Below are 20,513 nucleotides of genomic sequence, written 5' to 3' on the forward strand. Positions count from 1 at the left end.
GATATTGATGAGATGGGTAAATGGGCCAAGGAGTGGCAGATGGAGTTTAATTTAATCCAACTCGTCCATGCTGATCAGATATCCTAAATTAATCTAGTCCCATTTGCCAGCACTTAGCCCATATCCCTCTAAACCCTTCCTATTCATATACCCATCCAGATACCTTTTAAATGCTGCAATTGTGCCAACCTCCACCACTTCCTCTGGCATATCATTCCATACATGCACTATCCTCTGCATGAAAATGGTGCCCCTGAGGTCCCTTTTAAGTCTTTGCCCTCTCACCTAAACCGATATCTTCTAGTTCTGGACTCCATGAACCCAGGAAAAAGACCTTGTGTATTTATCCTATCCATGCCCCTCATAATTTTATAAACCTCTGTAAGATCACCCCTCAGCCTCTGAAGCTCCAGGGAAAACAGCCCCAGCTTGTTCAGCCTCTCCCTACAGCTCAAACTATCCAACCCCGGCAACATCCTTGTAAATTTTTTCTGAACCCTTTCAAGTTCCACAACATCCTTCCAATAGGAGGGAGACCAGAATTGCACACAATATTCCAAAAGTGGCCTAACCAATGTCCTGTACAGCCACAACATGACCTCCCAATTCCTATACTCAATGTTCTGACCAATAAAGGAAAGTATACTAAACACCTTCTTCACTATCCTATCTACCTGAGACACCACTTTCGAGGAACTTTGAACCTGCACTCCAAGGTCTTTTTGTTCAGCAACACTCCCCAGGACCTTACCATTAAGTGTATAAGTGTTGCCTGATTTGCCTTTCCAAAATGCAGCACCTCACATTTATCTAAATTAAACTCCATCTACCGCTCCTTGGCCCATTTGCCCATCTAATCAATATCCCGTTGTACTCTGAGGTAGCCTTTTTTGGTGTCCACTACACCTCCAATTTTGGTGTCACCTGCAAACTTACTAAGTACACCTCTCATGTTTTCATCCAAATCATTTATATAAATGGCGAAAAGCAGTGGACCTAGTACCAATTCTTGTGGCACTCCACTAGTCACAGGCCTCCAGTATGAAAAGCAACACTCCTCCAATTGGATTTATATTGACTGAACCCTACCCCAATACTTCCATGGGAACCCAGGCTTTACAGATTGAATTTTTATCTAGCTTTATACATTAAACTCAGTACCTTCAGTCATGTCAAACACCCTCAGCGCTACACTTATGTGCCACTCTAAATTTTAGTTAAGGTAACAGTCACTTATTACAGAGTTTAAAATCAAGTGAATTCCACTTTTATTTTGTGAGATTGAACAAAAACAGGGAATTCTCAAGCAGTGTGCTAACCTACTCATTTTTGGACCTCCATCCCCTCAGCTGTCAGGTCATCAGGAGTCATTGCATTTTTCCCCTCCCATTAACTTGCCAAACAGAAAAAAAAACAGGAAGGTAATACTCTCAGCAAAGGTCTTAGTTTTATCCTTCTGCGCACCCCCCACCCCGCAATGAATTTAGGGCACGACATGGCATTGAACTCTTCTTCTGTCACCTTCGCCTCTTTGCCCATTTCTTTGGACAAGAGTCCTCTCCCGGTCGCGCACACCCTATCACCCAGCTCCAACACTCTCCCTCTGCTGAGACCTCTCCCTCAGGCCTTTTACCTGCACTTGACCTATTCACTGAGAAGTGTAAATTTTACATTGGTTGCCTAAATCTATCTGCACCAAAACCCCAAAACACACCACCCTTAAACCTATCTCTCTCTGAATTGACTGCACTCCGTGCTCTCAGATCCAAATCTAACTTTGTCATTGAGGGTTGTGCTGTTGTTGTCTGGCATATTGACCTCTGACTGAGATGGAGTGCCAGCTCTCAAACACCTCTTCCTATCTCTTCCTGGACCATGACCCCACCATCGAGCACGATGCCCATATGTTCAGGATGGTCACTGCTGGGTTGCCCTGGCTGAAGGTTACATAAAAATGGCTGGCTATAAGTTTTAGTTGACATAAGATGGCGGAGAAGATTTTTATTTTCAGCTGAAACAGTAGCTTGTTCAGTGTAGTATTAAAGTAAACCATATGTTAGGACAATTGTAGCTTTGTAGAATATTTAAGGTAACAAAATTAAGATGGCACACATAGGGTCTTACAATGAGTGGACAAATGGTCCAGTTGCAAACACACAGCTGCAGTTGTTTATACAGAAACAGCTGGATCAGGATATGAGTACGCTGATAGAAGAATTCCACACCTAGCTGATTTCAAGTCTGAGATCCATCACAAATTGAAGAGAAGGTCATTTTACTGAAGTTGAAATTCTCAGATAATCATAGCTATAGATTTTGAAAATATACATACTTTATTTGAGTAGACAGTGCCTATTTTCTCTGGACCATCGGGGGAGGTTCATAAAATCATGAGGGGCGAATGGATAGGTTAAATAGTCGAGGTCTTTTCCCCAGGCTAGGAGAGTCCAAAACTAGAGGGCATAGTTTTCAGGTGAGAGGGGAAAGATTTAAAAGAGATTTTAGGGCATTGTTTTAAGACCATAAGACCACAGGAGCAGAAATTAGACCATTCAGTCCTCGAGTCTGCTTCTCCATTCAATTATGGCCCACTTTCCCACTTTCTCCCCATAACCTTTGATGCCCTTGGCAATCAAGAACTTATCTATCTCAGTTTTAAATATACTCAGTGACCCGGCCTCCACAGCCCTCTGAGGCAATGAACTCCACAATTTCACCATTTTCTGGCTGAAAAAGTTTCTCCTTATCTGTTCTAAAAGGTCTTCCCTTTACTCTAAGGCTGTGCCCTCAGATCCTCGCCTCTCCTACATTGGAAACATCTTCCCAATACCCACTCGGTCCAGGCCATTCAGTATTCTGTAGGTTACAATCAGATCACCTCTAAACTCAATCGGGTATCGACCCAGAGTCTTCAAACATTCCTTGTGTGTTAAGCCTTTCATTCCTGGGATCATTCTTGGGAAATTCCTCTGGACCCACTCTAGGACTAATGTGTCCTTCCTATGGTATGGGTCCCAAAACTGTGCACAATATTCTAAATGTGGTCTGACCAGAGGCTTATAAAGCCTCAGAGGTACACCTCAGCTTTTATATTCTAGTCCTCTCGAGATGAATGGCAATATTGTATTTGCCTTCCTAATTACCGACTCAACCTGCAAGTTTATCTTAAGAGAATCCTGCACTAGGACTCCCAAGTTCCTTTGTACTCCAGACTTCTGAATATTCATCCCATTTAGAAAATAGTCCATGCCTCTATTCTTCCTGCCAAAGTGCATAACCTCACACTTTCCCACATTGTATTTCATCTGCCATTTCTTAGTGGTCTAATCTGTCTTAATCTTTCTGCAGCCTCCTCGCCTCCTCAATACTACCAACCCCTCCGTCTATCTTTATATCATCTACAAATTTAGCCAGACTGCCCTCAGTTCCTTCATCCAAATCATTAATGCATAAAATGAAATGTTGTGTTCCCAGCACTGGTTCTTGTGGATCACCACTAGTCACTGGCTGCCATTCTGATAAGGAACCTTTTATCCTCTCTCTGTGCCTTATGCCAGACAGTTAATCTTCTTTTCATGCTCGTACCTTGCGTCTAACACCACGGATCCTTAATTTACTTAACAGCCTCCTGTACATAGAGATGTACAGCATGGAAACAGACCCTTCTGTCCAACCTGTCCATGCTGACCAGATATCCTAAATTAATCTAAGCCCATTTGCCAGCACTCTCTAACCCCTTCCTATTCATATACCCATCCAAATGCTTTTAAAATGTGGTAATTGTACCAGCCTCTACCACTTCTTCTGGTGGTTCATACCATACAGATAGATAACATCCATTGGTTCTCCTTGGTTTAACCTGCTCATTAACTCCTCAAAGAACTCTAACATATTTGTCAGGGGTGACCTCTCCGTGATGAAACCATGCTGACTTTGCCCTATTTTACCATGCACTTCCAAATATCTAGAAACCTCATCCGTCACAATGGACTCCAAAATCTTAGCAATGACTGACACAGGCTAATCGGCCTATGATTCCACAAATTTTGCCTTACTTTCTTCTTAAACAAGGGGGTTACATAAGAAAGCTTCCAATCCTGTGGGACCCTTCCTGACTCCAGTGATACCAGAAACATCACTGCTGAAGGCTCCAACATCTCTTCAGCTATCTCCTTCAGAACTTTAGGTTGTAGCCCATCTGTCCAAGTGATTTGTCCACTTTCAGTTTTCTAGCATCTTCTCCTTGGTGATGGCCACCATAGTTATTTCTGACCCCCCATCCCTCCACCCCGACTCTGTTGAATTTTTGAGATATTACTCATGTCTTCCACCGTAAAGACTGATGCATTGTATTCATTCAGTTCCTCAGCGATTTCTTTGTTCCACATTACCATTTTCAAGCAGGCCAATGTCCACTTTTGCCTCTCTTTTGCCCTTTATATATCTAAAGAAACTCTCTTGCAATCTTCCCTAATATTACTAGCTAGCTTACCCTCATAGTTAATCTACACCCTCCTTATTTTTTTCTTTGTTGTCCTCTGTTGGTCTTTGAAGGCTTCCCAATCTTCTGACATCCCACTACCCGTCACCATATTATATGCTTTCTTTTTTGCTTTTATGTTGTCCATGACTTCCCTAGTCAGCCATGGTTGCCTCATCCTCCCTTTGGTATGCTTCTTTCTCCGAGAGATGAATTTTTGCTGTGTCTGCTGAATGACTCTCAGAAACCCCTGCCTTTGTAGTTCCACTTTCTTTCCTGCTAGGCCTCTCTCCCAGTTAATTTTGGTCAGCTCCTTCCTCAAACCTCTGTAGTTGCTTTTATTCAACTGTAATACAGTTACGTTAGCTTCCCTCAAATTGCAGAGTAAATTCTATCATATTATGATCACTGCTTCCTTCACCTTAAGCTCCCTTATCAAGTTTGCCTCATTGTACATCACTAAATCCAGTATTGCCTCTTCCCTAGTTGGCCCCACCACAAGTTGCTTCAAAAAGCCATTTTGTACACATTCCACCAATTTCTTTTCTTGTGATCCACTACCAACCTGATTTTCCCAGTCCACCTGCACATTGAAATCCCCCATAATCACTATAACCTTGCCTTTCTTACTTTTCTATCTCTTGGTGTATCTTCTACCCAAATCCTGACTACTGTTTGGAGGCCTGTGCATAACGCCCATTATGGTTTTTGTTTTTTGCCTTTGCAGTTCCTAAACTCTACTCCCACAGAGTCTACATCATCTTACTTTATTTATTGCTATTGATTTAATTTCATTTGTTACTGACAAGGCAACCCCATCTCCTCTATCCACCTATCTTTTCGATAGGACATATATCCTTGGGTATTCAGCTCCCAATCTTGATCCCTTTTAGCCACATCTCCAAGATGCCCATCAACGTCATACCTGACAATTTCAATCTACACCACCAGCTCGTTTACCTTATTTCTTATACTGCAAGCATTCAGATACAACACCTTCAATCCCGTATTGACTGCCCCGCTTCTCATTGTTATTCATTTATCCAATGTGTTTTCAGTTTAATTCCTAACCTTTTCCAAACACTCGGTCTTGTTTTATGTGCTGGAGACTTTAAACACCTCTCCTGAGGTCTCCTTTCTTTTCATTTTTTTCATTCAGAGAGTGGTGCGTGTATGGAATGAACTTCCAAAGGAAGTGATGGAGGCTGGTACAATTACAACATTTAAAAGGCATCTGGATGGGTATATGAATAGGAAAGGTTTGGAGGGATATGGGCCGGATGCTGGCAAATGGAACTAGATTAATTTAGGATATCTGGTCGCCGTGGACGAGTTGAACTGAAGGGTCTGTTTCCATGCTGTACATCTTTATGACTTTATGACAATCAGGACATTATAATTTCTTATCACAAACTCCAAGCAGTGTATGAAAGAGCTCCAATGGAAGTGTCACCGAAATTATCCAAACATGTGTCAACTTCTAGACATTTTTTGATAGTTTGCTAACAGAAAAGATTTTAAATCAGTTCCATCCCCTGCATTGTTGAAAGGTTCCAGTTCTAAAACACCAATTTGTCTGCTTTGCCCACAGATGCCAGTTCATCTGCCAATCTTTCCAGCATCCACTGATCTTGTTTTAATGAAAGTGGTTTGAATCCTCCTGCAGCCTCACGTTGCAACTTCTGAGACAAGGTGGCGTTTATATGTGAATAGTAAGGTAATGAAAATGTGTTACAATAAACCTGTTATTTTAGTCTCCCCATCTATTATTGCTGGGATCGTTCTAGTAATTTGAGCCTAGCATTGGTGATTTTTTGATTTGATTTGATTTATTATTGTTGTCACATGTACCTAGGTACAGTGAAAAGTCTTGTTTTGCATGCAGTACATATCTGCCAAGAAACACAAGCATCTCAAACGATTGGTACAGAAATGTTGAGTTGAATGTTTTGTAGCAAGGAAGTGATCAGCATCTTCTGTTGTTAGTCAGTGTTGCCCCCGAGTTCTCCAGTTCAAAATAAGTCAGTGATAATGTGAGCTAGTAGTATCTCAGCAAAGGAAGCTGGATAATTGGAGGCATTGGTCAGCCAAGAAGGGGATCATAACATGAAGAATTAAGTAATGAATGGTACAAGGATTGCAAAGCAAGTGTGAATTGGAATGGATTAATTCAATGTTGAATCAATATAGAAAGGGACATTAAAAATTCATTAAAGGTGAGGGGAAGAAAGAGTCAGAAAGAAAATAGTGAAAAAGCAAAATTTTATTGGTTTTGACATTCAAGGTTGGCTCAGAATGACTCAAGCAATGGTAAAGCTGATGACATTCTATTATTTATGGACAAATGATTTGGCAACCTCAAATGGGCGGCATGGTGGCACAGTGGTTAGCACTGCTGCCTCACAGCGCCAGAGACCCGGGTTCAATTCCCGACTCAGGTGACTGACTGTGTGGAGTTTGCACATTCTCCCCGTGTCTGCGTGGGTTTCCTCCGGGTGCTCCGGTTTCCTCCCACACTCCAAAGATGTGCAGGTCAGGTGAATTGGCCATGCTAAATTGCCCGTAGTGTTAGGTAAGGAGTAGATGTAGATGCAGGGATATGGGTGGGTTGCGCTTCAGCGGGTCAGTGTGGACTTGTTGGGCCGAAGGGCCTGTTTCCACACTGTAAGTAATCTAATCTAATATGTGTTGAAATAAAAAAATACAAAAGTTAGGATTCAAGTTGTCACCTGTAGCTTTTTGTAAACCACGTCTAGCTGTCTGGCTCCCATTTACATGCATCAAAGGCTGGGATAGTGATGTGTTATTGCAAGACATATAAGCATTCACTAAAGAAAGTTGCCTTGTCATGTGAATAGTATATAAAGTTTAACCATATGATTTTTACTTATTGTCAATCAACATCTCAACTATTGATAATTAATTACTATAAGTGTAGTTATTTGGTAGTGTAGAACCAGAGTGTAAACGTAAAGAAAGTATACTGTCAAAAATGTTTGTCTTGTACTTATCAGGACAATTCTCAAGAGATTCAATTTAAAAGGAAGTGAATATATTATACTCAATGAGAGAAGAGTGTTAGTTGGTTGGAAAGTAGGTTCTGGTAGACATGTTGCTATGGACAATACACCATTAGGATGATGACTGACAGTTAACTGCCAATGTTTGTTTAAATTTTAAATCAGAGTTGAGAGTATGAAGCTGAAAAAGCACAGCAGGTCAGTCGATTCTCCTGCTCCTCAGATGCTGCCTGACTTGCTGTGCTTTTCCAGCACCACACTCTCAACTATGATCTCCAAGATCTGTAGTCCTCACTTTCTCCTAAATTTTAACTCAGTCAGGCTGACTGTGATTTTTCAAGAAATTACATTGAGAAAAGAACCAGAGAATGACTGTCACCCATTTTGTTGAGGAGAAACAGTATGTGTACATGTTCTTTTTGTCCACGAATAATAGGGCCTTGTGTATTAATTAACGTAGCTTCCAATATGTGCATGTACCACACGTTGAGTCTAACTGAAAATTAAATTGGTTGACAGTGTAATTATTTGCACACTTGGGATTATTTAGCAATTACCATCTAACAGTAGAATATATCTCATGTGAAGTTTATGAACACCACTCTAACAGCAATGTTTCAAAATTGCTGTTTAACCTAGCATCTGCTACTCACATGAAGTTGTTGCATCATATATGTGTGAAAACAGTATGTGCTATTAATGTCAACACTGCTGAAAGAATAAAACCTGGCCAATTGACTTTAACAAGTTCAGACATTAACCAAGGATGGCACTGTGCCTCCGTGTTAGCACTGCTGCCTCACAGTGCCAGGGACACGGGTTTGATTCCACCCTTGGGTGACTGTATGTGTGGAGTTTGCACATTCTCCCCCGTCTGTGTGGGTTTCCTCCAGGTGCTCCGGTTTCTTCCCACAATGCAAAGATGTGAATTGGCCATGCTAAATTGCAGATAGTGTTCAGGGATGTGCAGGTTAGGTACATTAGTCATGGGGAAATGTAGAGTAATGGGGAATGGGTTTGGGTGGGAAGCTCTTCGGAGGGTCAGTGTGGACTTCATGAGCCAAAGGGCCTATTTCCACACTAAAGGGATTCTAAGATTCACACTCAGCTTCTCACTTTGACAGTGATGGTGCTTGTGTGTTATACTGCTCCCATGGAATCTGGTTGCTGTAGTCTCTTAAAAACATGTTGTGTTCTGCAGCTATGGATTTGATGGTAGAAATCTCTTTCATGCTTACTATTTGCCATTGGCCTGTGCTGGAAAGATTTGCAGCTTGTCATTCAAACTTGGTTATGAACATACCTTCCTTGGTCATCAGATCCCAGGGGGGGTCTTCAAGTACAGGGATTTGGGTTCAGAAACAAAGATCTTATCCACTGTACAACAAGATTGGCCTCTATGACAGGGGAATCAAAGCTTACAGTATTTGGAGTGGGAGAAAATTTGTTCTTCAGATGGGGAGTCCCTGAGAGTTCGCGTTAGCAGGGTGATCTACACTCCTTGTGTCAACTTAGCTTTTTCATCTACAAGACCCTGGAATTATAGGAGTCTGCTCTATTCTGCATCTTACTTTGTTATCCTGCTGTAACTATTTCTACTTTTTCTGGGAGTTTAATCTCTCTTCTCATCATGTCCCCCTTTTTTGTAGTGTTTCATTACCTCTATCATTTAATCATCTCCTATTCTCAATCTAATCATTTTACATCCTTTTCAATCATTTATTTATGCACCTGATTATAAACTATTCACCCGTAACACTTTGATTTATTTGATTGTAGAATGTTGCACTGCTGGCTAGGCAGAATGTATTGTCCATCCCTAATTGCCTTGGAGATAGTGGTGGTGAGCTACCATCTTGAACCACTATACTTTATTGGGGATAGGTACACCCATAGTGTTGTTAAGACTTTGACCCAGGATTTTGACACATCAACAGTGGGGAAACTGCTATATAGTTCTAATTCAGGATGGTGTCTGGCTTGGAGGGAATCTTGCAAGTGGTGGTACCATTGTTCACCCAGATAGTAGAGGTCACATATTTGGGAGGTTCTGTCAAAGTAGCCTGGGTGAATTATTGCAGTGTATACTGCTACATGCTGCTGCCACTGTCTGTCAGTGATGAAGCAAGTGAATGCTGAAGATGCTGGATGGGCTGCCAATCAGGTGGGATGCTTTGTCCTGGATGATATCAAGCTTAAGTTAAAGTTATACCTGTCTTGGCAAGTGGCGAGTATTACGCCCTGATTTGTGCCTTGTCGATGGTGGACAGGCCTTGGGGAGACTGAAGATGCTTGACTTGCCACAGCTTTCAATTCTGATGAAGAATTACATCTGAATGCTTTATGACTTTTCCTGTGCTGCTTGACCTGAAAAATGTAACCATGAGTCACTGCCAGGATGCCGCTCTTGGGAAGAAAGATACAAGGTTTTACGGCTGACTAGCAAATCAACAAATGGGAAAGAGGTTGGATTCACAGCGTTCAATCCATCCCCTCCTCCCCTCTTCCCCTCCTCAGGTCGGCAATGTTCATAAAACACATTGAGCAGAAAACATACACAGTTCGATTTTATGAAAAACCTAATAATAAAGATAAATGCTGGACAAAATTATTGTTTAAGAAACAACAAATTAGGCACTGGAGGAAACTGATTCAGTTCTCCAATAAAACTGACTGAAAAACACTAAATAAAGTTTGCTAATAGTGTGACCCTGTGACTTCACTTGCAATAAATAATACTGAGACAAGTTTTCATTATTCATTCACAGGATGTGGGCACAGGCTAGTATTTATTGCCATCTCTAATTGCCCTGAGAACAGTAAGAGTCAACTACATTGCTGGAGATTTGGAGTCAAATGTGGGCCATTAGTGAACTAGATGGGTTCTTCCAACAATCAGCAATGATGGTTCATGGTTATCACTGGACTCTTAATTTCAGATTTTTATTGAACTTAAATTCCACCATCAACGATGGTGGGATTCGAACCTGGGTCCCCAGAACAATACCTTGGTCACTGGATTGACAGACCAATCATAGTACCAGGGAAGAAAGTGAGGACTGCAGATGCTGGAGATCAGAGCTGAAAATGTGTTGCTGGAAAAGCGCAGCAGGTCAGGCAGCATCCAAGGAGCAGGAGAATCAATGTTTTGGGCATAAGCCCTTCTTCAGGAATGAGGAAAGTGTGTCCAGCAGGCTAAGATAAAAGATAGGGAGAAGGGACTTGGGGGAGGGGTGTTGGAAATGCGATAGGTGGAAGGAGGTCAAGGTGAGGGTGATAGGCCAGAGTGGGGGTGGGGGCGGAGAGGTCAGGAAGAAGATTGCAGGTTAGGAAGGCGGTGCTGAGTCTGAGGGATTTGACTGAGACAAGGTGGGGGGAGGGGAAATGAGGAAACTGGAGAAATCTGAGTTCATCCCTTGTGGTTGGAGGGTTCCTAGGCGGAAGATGAGGCGTTCTTCCTCCAACCGTCGTGTTGCTATGGTCTGGCGGTGGAGGAGTCTAAGGACCTGCATGTCCTTGGTGGAGTGGGAGGGGGAGTTGAAGTGTTGAGCCACGGGATGGTTGGATTGGTTGGTCCGGGTGTCCTAGAGGTGTTCTCTGAAATGTTCCGCAAGTAGGCAGCCTGTCTCCCCGATATAGAGGAAGCCACATCAGGTGCAGCGGATGCAATAAATGATGTGTGTGGAGGCGCAGGTGAATTTGTGGCGGATATGGAAGGATCCCTTGGGGCCTTGGAGGGAAGTAAGGGGGGAGGTGTGGATGCAAGTTTTGCATTTCTTGCGGTTGCAGGGGAAGGTGCCGGGACTGGAGGTTAGGTTGGTGGGGGATGTGGACCTGATGAGGGAGTCACGGAGGGAGTGGTCTTTTCGGAACGCTGATAGGGGAGGGGAGGAAAATATATCCCTGGTGGTGGGGTCCGTTTGGAGGTGGCGGAAATGACGGCGGATGATACGCTGTATATGGAGGTTGGTGGGGTGGTAGGTGAGGACCAGTGGGGTTCTGGTGGCGGTTGGAGGGGTGGGGCTCAAGGGCAGAGGAGTGGGAAGTGGAGGAGATGCGGTGGAGGGCATCGTCGATCACGTCTGGGGGGAAATTACGGTCTTTGAAGAAGGAGGCCATCTGGATTGTACGATATTGGAACTGGTCCTCCTGGGAGCAGATGTGGAGGAGACGAAGGAATTGGGAATATGGGATGGCATTTTTACAGGGGGCAGGGTGGGAGGAGGTGTAGTCTAGGTAGCTGTGGGAGTCGGTCGGTTTATAGTAAATGTCCGTGTTGATTTGGTCGCCCGAGATAGAAATGGAAAGGTCTAGGAAGGGGAGGGAGGAGTCTGAGATGGTCCAGGTGAATTTGAGGACGGGGTGGAAGGTGTTAGTAAAGGTGTTGGATGAACTGTTCAACCTCCTCGTGGGAGTACAAGGCAGCGCCGATACAGTCATCGATGTAGCGGAGGAAAAGGTGGGGGGTGGTGCCAGTGTAGCTGCGGAAGATGGACTGTTCCACATATCCTACAAAGAGGCAGGCATAGCTGGGGCCCATGCGGGCCCAATCATAATACCACCAGAGTATCGTCTCTCCCAAGAGATAGTATGCTGGAAGTTTGTACGATTTCTCTGTTCACTCAACAATCGCTTGGTCAAAATTCTGGAATTCCCTCCCTAAGGGATGCCCACCTCCCACAATTGAATAAAAAAATGCTACGTCCACAGAGGAATCAAACACCTCACCAACTCACAAGCTTCTTCAATATTAATCAAAATTGATGAGTATATTTTATAGAGAGAGTAGTTAATAAGTATTAGGTAAATTGGTTGTAATAGCTTGCAAATGATTAAGAATTGCACAATATTGTTTCTGTTAAGCCAACATGTCAATTTTAAAGCAACAGTTGACATTCTGACATTGACACTGAGACTGACACTGTGCATGTGTAGGAAATGATCCCATTTGTGCTGCAGCACAAATAAACATAGCTGTGAAAAAATAGATCTAAGAGATAAAAATGTGTGTAAAGCTGTCAGTCAGGCATTTTTCTTTGCGCAACTATTTGAACAAAGGAAAGCTTTTATAAGAGTTTGGGCTTTCACTGAAACATGCATAATGAGACTTGGCTGAGAGCCCAAACTCTCAGAAAAACTTTCACCTTGTTGACATAGGTGCACAGAAGTGAAACTGTCGTTTGACCGATAACTTTACAAGCTTTCTTTCCTAGGTTTATTTTGTCAATGGTTCAGGTGTTGACTTTCAGAAGATAAGGAAGAGTCAAGTTCTTATAATTTCTATTACTGATACCTTAAAGATCTGGTTAATTGGCACTATTATAGGGTTACTGTGGCAGCAGCTCATTTTAAAGATAATTAGAAATGGGTGTTTTGAAGCAGTCCCACTGAACCATTTTTAATATATGATTTATTGGATCTGTCCAGAGTGTACACTTTGTGAATAATGAGTTGGCAAGAGGGCTATGTGTGTGTAGATATCAATGAAATGTATTAGAGGTTGTGGGCCCCATTTGAGGGGGATTTAAATGCGAGTGAGGGGTGAGAGTTGGAGAACATAATGATTCATAAAATGACTGGGATGAAGTCCCAATAAACTGAGGTGAGCCTTTTAAGCAGATCACCTTGGCATTTGACAGTCTCTGGGGCCATCTTTCTGCATTCAAGGGAGATGGGCCCAGTTCCTTCCCACTCCACCCTTTAGAATTAAACTAATGAACTGGCAAAAGAAACAGAGGTGGCAAGAGAAAATGAGTTTTTACATCATGAATGATTAGGATCTGGAAAGCTTGAAAATGTGGTGGAGGCAGATTGAAATCTAGCTTTCAAAAATAATTAGATAATTATTTAAAGACAATATAAGTTGTAGGGCTACATAGAGAAGGTATACCTTATCGGCATAGTCCCTGATATTTCAAAAATCTATCCGCCTCCTCTTTAAATATTCACAGTGATCTAGTTTCCATGACTGTCTGGCATAGAGAACTCACTACACACTGGAAAATAAATTCCTTTGCATCATCAGAAGTGTTCTCTTACTCTGTAACTGTGGCCCCTACTTTGACATTTCCAATAGTGGAAACATCTTCTCAACATCTATGGACTTGTCAAGGATTCTGCAAGGGATCTGATTCTCAGCTCAGGGTATGATGGTTTCTTGAGGAATGGCTAGTAGTGGGAAAACATTAAATAAATGGCATATTCTGGGAAAGTAAATAGCCTGGGGGCTTGGATGGCATTCTCTTCCTGGCCCTCAAGTAATGCTATGAAGTCATTTACTTTCTTCCTGTGTTGTCCTCACTTCATTTGAGTTGTCAGATTTCTCAGGGCCAGGCAAATCTGACCAGCCGGAGTTAACCATTTTAAGGAAATCCAATGTCTTTTGATATTATTGAAAATAATTGACTGCCTAACCCTTATCCCTCTTCTGTTAAACTCAGAAGTAGGATGGTTGGAGGTGAGTTTCAGATTTTTTTTTGAATATTTAATCTTCAACTAACTACAAAACGGTTGTTTTGGGAGTTAAAATTCATCTCATTGAGTCAAGTAGAATAGTTTACTATTCCACTCCTGGCTGACACCAGCCAATTAAACAGGGATTAAACAAGGGTACTTCCTGATCTAATGTTCCTTTGCAACTATCCTTGGAAAACTATTGAAGGAGAAAGATTTTCCATCACTTTGCAAAGCACAAAGCTGTGATGTTTTTTTCCAAGTCAAATTGTTATTGGACATAATCTAGAATAATTTCTAAGATCTCAAAAGTTTAATTGAATAGCTGTTTGGCCCACACACCAGGTTTTACTCATACTAAACCAGTTAAGCATAACAACTGCATTCACTCAGACACTATAGTAGTCTATTCAGAAATAAGGAACAAATTAAGGCCATTGAGCCTGTTCGGCCTGTTCCACCATTCTATGAGAACATGATTGTTCTGTGACATAACTCCATCTATCAACCTTTTGCCCCAATATTTCTTAAGACTTTCAGACAACAAAAATCTTAGATTTAATTTATAATTTATCTAACATGAATTATCATTTGGAAGAGCTCCAAACTTGCATTTCTGAGTTGAAGTAACTTCACATTTAACTTCTGAAAGATCTAATTTTTTTTTAAAAAAGATTCAATCTAATTTTGATTCTTATCTAATCTTAGGTCCAGTCATGGACTCCTACATAGTAGAAATTGTATCCCTCTTTTTATCCTATCTGTTTCTCTCAACATCTTGACAGCCCAGATTAAATTATTTGTTATTCTGAAACAGACGATTTGATCTTAGATTCTCCTGAATATGAAGATATTTTCTGAGATATGTATTCTGTAAAATTACGTTTCATCAGCAAGTTTGTAGCTAAACCTTGCATTCCAAAGGCTTGCTAGATTTGATCCTTGGTCTGTGCTGAATCCAACATAATATTCCAGAGGTTTGAGGAATAAAGAAAGGTTGGGATCTTTTTTATTGGAGCTGAGGAGATTAAGAGGTGACCTTGTGGAGGTTTATATCATCATGAGGGGTATAAATAGGGTAAATGGTAGGTGTATTTTTCTTAGTTAGGACAACTGTTAAGACACCATAATTAACCTGAGCTGCTCATGGTTAGGTTTTGGAGAAATTGGCTGGAGCTTCTAACAGGAATTTTGTGTACCTGTTATGAAGTGTCTTTGTACAGGAGTGAAGGCAGGACAAGGTGAAGCTTGGCGATTGATGCTTGGCTTCTTGTGTTGAATATGCTATTGCCACTGCTTTGGTGTAATCTAGATGTAAATTTAGGTAAACCTAATGCAGTTGAACCATTTGAACACAACATTCTTTGTTCCGGTCATTGCTTAGTTCCAAATGCAGACTTCAATAGAAATTAGATGAGGTAATTGTCCGTGAAATAAAGCATCAGTTATCTGGTTCCACTCCTCTGCTTTATCACTACAGGCTTGCCAATGTTTCTTATACAGATAGTTATCAAATTCCCTTTTGTAGACCATGATTAAATCTATCTCCACTGCACTCACAGGCTTGTATTCTAGATTCTCACCCATTTGATGCATTAATAAAATCTCATTTATCAGCACTTCTTTTGCCAATCACCTTAAATTGATGTCCTTTGGTTCTTGACCCAGCTATTAAGAGGGACAATTCCTCTTCATCTACTCTGTTCAGACCACTCAAAACTTTGAGGAGTGCTATTAAATCCTCTCTTCTCTGAGACAGACAACCCCAGTGTAGTCCTCATCCCTGGAACTGCTGTTGTGAATCCTTTTTTGTCGGCTGCTCAGAATCCAACACAATATTCCAGAGGTTTGAGGAATAAAGAAAGGTTGGGATCTTTTTTATTGGAGCTGAGGAGATTAAGAGGTGACCTTGTGGAGGTTTATATCATCATGAGGGGTATAAATAGGGTAAATGGTAGGTGTATTTTTCTTAGGCTGGGGGATTTCAAGACTAGGGGGCATATTTTTAAGGTGAGAGGAGAAAGATTTTAAAAAATGACATGAAGGGCAATTTTTTTTCAAAGAATTCGGTTCATGTGTGGAATGAACCTCCTCAGCAAGTAGTGGATGTGGGCACGATTACATGAATAGGAAAGGGTTGTTGGGATATGCACTAGGAGCAGGCACGTGGACTGGTTTGGGACTATGTTTGGCATGGACTGGATGCTTGAAGGATTTGTTTCTGTGTTCTATGACTTTGTGAGGCCAAATAAATGCAGGCATTGACAGCAACACTCTCATCCCAAGTAGGAATTTTAAAACTTGATGAATTGGGAGAGATAATAGAATAAACTTACTAACTCACCATATATTACAGAATAAAGCCATCCTTCATACAGTACTCATGGCTTTGTTGTGTCTGTTTTTTGGAGGGATAAGGAATTATGTCACGTCTTCTGCTAAGTTGTAGCACATACACTCCAGTTGGTGGATATGGTCATAATGGGTACTGGTGGGTGAACACTGGGATCTTCTCATTAAGCCTGTCTCATATAATTTGTCTTCCACTTCCAAACACATTAGATAAAAGGTCTCCCATTAGAGAACCCACTAATGCTGATAATTAAACAGGAAGCAAAAATGTAATAAAACTTGTCACAAAGATTTACCAGCAAGAAAACTTTGAGAAACTCCCTCAAAATTAATAGATAAAGAAAACCTCAATTGTTTGATGTCTGGTGTGTTTACAATCACAAATATTTGGTATTGGACTGAGAAGATGTGCTTTCCAGTGAATTCAATTTTAGCAATTATCTGCCCAATTTATATCACAACAAAAGATACCTGGCAATGGAATTTTCAGGCCTCGGTGTTAACAATGGCACAATAAGAATGAGAGGCACCAGGGGGACCCGAGCCCCAGGAATTAGAACTGTCTTCAGGAAAGGCGGATAGAAAATTGGCAGAACGAGGGAGGGAAAGTATGTGGGACACTGGTCCTGTCTCAATGAACTAGACTCAAGGTTGCCAGAGTCAACAGACAAGGATAAGTCAGTTGGCACGTGAAGGAGTCCAGCTTTATTTAGAAACAATGGGGAAAGCAAGTATGTGAAAAATCTGTTAGCACATAAACACAGCACTTGTTTATAGACATCTCTCACAGAGAGCAGTGACTGATTAAATCTATGCAGTTTGAAGGGTCTGCCAGTTCTGCCATGAGTTTCTCTGCATGTACCATGATCAACAGACATGGAAGTTTCTCCCCTAATTTCACCCCAACTCCTGTCACCTGAAGGTCAGAGCACAGGATGTGTTTAGGTAGCTCACTTGAGTGGCTCCCCTTCTCAAGTGAAGCCAAGCCATCTGGGCCGTTCTTGCTGGCGAGTTTTTCTTTATGCAACCTTGGCAAGCAGGAGTGGAAAATCAGATGTGTATCATTCAGCCTACTACCCCAGGCCACGTCTGGGACATTATGCCGGAAGTGGTATTGGACATAATTTCAGGATAACATCATAAACATGTATTGAAACCTTCACATTGCTAAGAGCTGCAAAGGAGACTTCAAACATTTAAAATGGCAACTTTCCCAGCATGTTTCATCAGATAGTAAGCAATTGGACCAGACCTTTACACAGGCAAGGGGCCAAAATCATTGACCTCCTGCCCACTGTAGTGGCAGCTGAATATTAGCTGGCTGCTTGACTACTGAGGAAGGATCTTTGCAGGTAAATCTGATGTCCTCATACTTGGCATGCCAACATAGACATTGGATCATGACCAGGAGCAAGGAGCCAGGAAGATTTCATCTCTCACTTCGATCCATTAATGCGAGTCCTTACCCTTCACCTGGCTCAGCTCTGGACTGTATGCACGCTATAAAACATTGGGTGGTATATTTAGCATTTGATTATCGTAAAGAGCTTGACAGAGGATCTTTCATAGTTTATTTATTCTTAAGGAGGTATGTAGTAAGCATTTTCTAGAAGGCACTCTACCTCAGTAGCCTTTGCCAAGCAGTAATTGACAACAAAATATTTTGCACTTGGCGTGCAGACAGGCAGCAATCTTTTCTGGCATGGTGGCAGGGGAAGTGTAAGATGGATTCACACAATTACCACCCTGCAGTTCAGTTTTACATTATCTTGTGTCTGATGTATTGTATCCTCCAGCACTGTTTGTAAATAGTGGAGATGAATAGGCATACACTCCATGTTCCGTGAGGCATGAGTGAGGTAAAATCTTGTATAGGTCGATTGTCTAGATCTTCTATTGTTTAAAGTCCAAGAGTTGGGAAGTCTGCATTAATACTGTTCAGGAGGCCAAAACCATTTTCTTATTCAGCTAATCTCTGGTGGGCAATTGGGAAAAGATTGTTTTTTGCTGGGGTTTGAGATCTGCTCCATCCATAAATCAGGACAGTATTCAAACCAACCAGCTGTTAGGATAGGAGTTTGACCTACTCCATTTTTCAGTTATACCATAGCTGAACTTTATATCCACGATCCCATCTAAACTCAACTTTCCTTGATTCCTTACCTAATGCAAATCAACTTTGGAAATAGGATTTGGAAGCAAAGCCTAGCGTGTACATTCCAGATTTTGCCTTGTTTTGGGCCCTCTGAAGCTGAAATGTTCCTTGACTTTGAAAGTGCTGCTGACCTTTCAAGGTTGACAGGAAGTTTGATTAATGCTCCAACAACAACGGACTTTCATGCATACAAATCTTATTAGTTTTTGTTGCCTCGACAAAAAAAATTGAAGAATATAATCTGTAAGTTCTTTTTTCACATGCCACTGCATGAAAAGGTTGCCCCTTATGTCCCTTTTAAATCTTTCCCCTCTCATCTTAAATGTATGCCCTCTAGTTCTGGGCTTCCCCACCCATGGGGAAAAAGACCTTGACTATTAACCCTATCAATGACCCACATGATTTTATAAACTTTTATAAAGTTTGTGAGAAGATTTGTAGCTCGGGCGCTCGTTATTGTGGTTCTGTTCGCCGAGCTGGGAATTTGTGTTGCAAATGTTTTGTCCCCTGTCTAGGTGACATCCTCAGTGCTTGGGAGCCTCCTGTGAAGCGCTTCTGTGATCTTTCCTCCGGTATTTGTAGTGGTTTGAATCTGCCGCTTCCAGCTGTCAGTTCCAGCTGTCCGCTGCAGTGATCAGTATATTGGGTCCAGGTCGATGTGCTTATTGATTGAATCTGTGGATGAGTGCCATGCCTCTAGGAATTCCCTGGCTGTTCTCTGTTTGGCTTGTTCTATAATAGTAGTGTTGTCCCAGTCAAATTCATGTTGCTTGTCATCTGCGTGTGTGGCGACTAAGGATAGCTGGTCGTGTCGTTTCGTGGCTAGTTGGTGTTCATGGATGCGGATCATTAGCTGTCTTCCTGTTTGTCCTATGTAGTGTTTTGTGCAGTCCTTGCATGGGATTTTGTACACTACATTGGTTTTGCTCATGCTGGGTATCGGGTCCTTCGTTCTGGTGAGTTGTTGTCTGAGAGTGGCTGTTGGTTTGTGTGCTGTTATGAGTCCTAGTGGTCGCAGTAGTCTGGCTGTCAGTTTGGAAATGCTCCTGATGTATGGTAGTGTGGCTAGTTCTTTGGATTGAGCCATGTCCTCGTTCTGTTGTCTTTCCCTTAGGCATCTGTTGATGAAATTGCGCGGGTATCCGTTTTTGGCGAATACATTGTACAAGTGTTCTTCCTCTTTTTGCAGTTCTGGTGTACTGCAGTGTGTTGTGGCCCTTTTGACTAGTGTCTTGATGCAACTTCTTTTGTGTGTGTTGGGGTGGTTGCTTTTGTAGTTCAGGACTTGGTCTGTGTGTGTGGCTTTCCTGTATACCTTTGTGGTGAATTCTCCGTTAGGTGTTCTCTGTACCATCACATCTATGAATGGGAGTTGGTTGTCCTTTTCTTCCTCTCTCGTGAATCTGATTCCTGTGAGTGTGGCGTTGATGATCCGGTGTGTGTTCTCTATTTCTGTGTTTTTAATGATTACAAAGGTGTCATCCACATATCTGACCTCGAGTTTGGGTTGAACTTGCGGTAAGACTGTTTGTTCTAACCTTTGTATTACCACTTCTGCTATGAGTCCAAAGATGGGTGAGCCCATGGGTGTTCCGTTGATTTGTTCATATATTTAGTTGTTGAATGTAAAGTGTGATGTGAGGCACAGGTCCAGTAGTTTGAGTATGCCGTCTTTGTTGATAGGTTCAAAGTCCTGTTGTCTGTTCTGTATGTCCAGCAGGTTGGCTATTGTTTCTCTGGCTAGGGTTTTGTCGATAGAGGTGAACAGTGCCGTTACATCGAATGAGACCATAGTTCCTTCCTTGTCTATGTGTATATTTCTGATGATGTCCAAGAATTCCCGTGTTGATTGTATAGAGTGTCTGGATCTGCTGATCAGGTGTTTCAGTTTCTGCTGTAGTTCTTTAGCCAGTTTGTGTGATGGTGTCCCTGGTAGTGATACTATGGGTCTGAGTGGGATGTCTGGTTTGTGCACTTTGGGTAGTCCATAGAATCTGGGGGTGTTGTTGCTTTCAGGTTTCATTCTTTGTAGATCAAACCTGGCTATCTGTCC

General features: G+C 41.9%; 1 pseudogene; it reads left to right on the forward strand.

Annotated features, from left to right (window-relative positions):
• LOC140494564 (beta-1,3-galactosyl-O-glycosyl-glycoprotein beta-1,6-N-acetylglucosaminyltransferase 3-like) overlaps positions 1 to 20,513 on the forward strand; it is a 90,780-nt pseudogene that overhangs the window by 44,723 nt on the left and 25,544 nt on the right.

Source organism: Chiloscyllium punctatum, chromosome 24, assembly GCF_047496795.1.
Source record: "Chiloscyllium punctatum isolate Juve2018m chromosome 24, sChiPun1.3, whole genome shotgun sequence".
Taxonomy (NCBI): domain Eukaryota; kingdom Metazoa; phylum Chordata; class Chondrichthyes; order Orectolobiformes; family Hemiscylliidae; genus Chiloscyllium; species Chiloscyllium punctatum.